The sequence below is a fragment of the Arachis duranensis genome, chromosome 7, assembly GCF_000817695.3.
Source record: "Arachis duranensis cultivar V14167 chromosome 7, aradu.V14167.gnm2.J7QH, whole genome shotgun sequence".
Lineage (NCBI taxonomy): Eukaryota > Viridiplantae > Streptophyta > Magnoliopsida > Fabales > Fabaceae > Arachis > Arachis duranensis.
Window position 1 is genome coordinate 72,731,900 of NC_029778.3, and position 874 is coordinate 72,732,773.

Genomic DNA, 874 nt, shown 5'->3' on the forward strand with positions numbered 1-874 from the left:
TAAGACGAATGGAGTAGATCCTGAAGTCTACAGGCTCATGCTTTTCCCTTTTGCTGTAAGAGACAGAGCTAGAATCTGGTTGGACTCACAACCTAAAGATAGCTTGGACTCTTGGGAGAAGCTGGTCACGGCTTTCTTGGATAAATTCTTTCCTCCTCAAAAGCTGAGCAAGCTTAGAGTGGATGTTCAGACCTTCAAACAAAAAGATGGTGAATCCCTCTATGAAGCTTGGAAGAGATACAAGCAGTTGACCAAAAGGTGTCCATCTGACATGTTTTCAGAATGGACCATATTAGATATATTCTATTATGGTCTATCTGAGTTTTCGAAAATGTCATTGGACCATTCTGCAGGTGGATCTATCCACCTAAAGAAAACGCCTGAAGAGGCTCAAGAACTCATTGACATGGTTGCAAATAACCAATTCATGTACACTTCTGAGAGGAATTCCATGAATAATGGGACACCTCAGAGGAAGGGAGCTCTTGAAATTGATGCTCTGAATGCCATATTGGCTCAGAACAAAGTGTTGACTCAGCAAGTTAACATGATTTCTCAAAATCTGAATGGATGGCAAAATGCATCCAACAGTACTAAAGAGGCAGCTTCAGAAGAAGCTTATGATCCTGAGAACCCTGCAATGGCAGAGGTTAATTACATGGGTGAAACTTATGGAAACACCTATAACTCATCATGGAGAAATCACCCAAATTTCTCATGGAAGGATCAACAAAAGCCTCAACAAGGCTTTAATAATGGTGAAAGAAATAGGCTCAGCAATAGCAAGCCTTTTCCATCATCTTCTCAGCAACAGATAGAGAATTTTGAACAGAGCCCCTCTTATTTAGCAAACTTAGTCTCTGATCTGTCAAAA

The 874-nt window shown here is 40.6% G+C and overlaps 1 non-coding gene across 1 annotated transcript; it reads right to left on the minus strand.

The window, feature by feature from the left end:
* Positions 1 to 169: 169 nt before the first annotated feature.
* LOC127740897 (small nucleolar RNA R71) lies at positions 170 to 273 on the minus strand. Its single transcript, XR_008001753.1, has one exon. It is a non-coding gene; the product is annotated as a small nucleolar RNA R71 (small nucleolar RNA).
* Between the last annotated feature and the right edge of the window lie 601 nt (positions 274 to 874).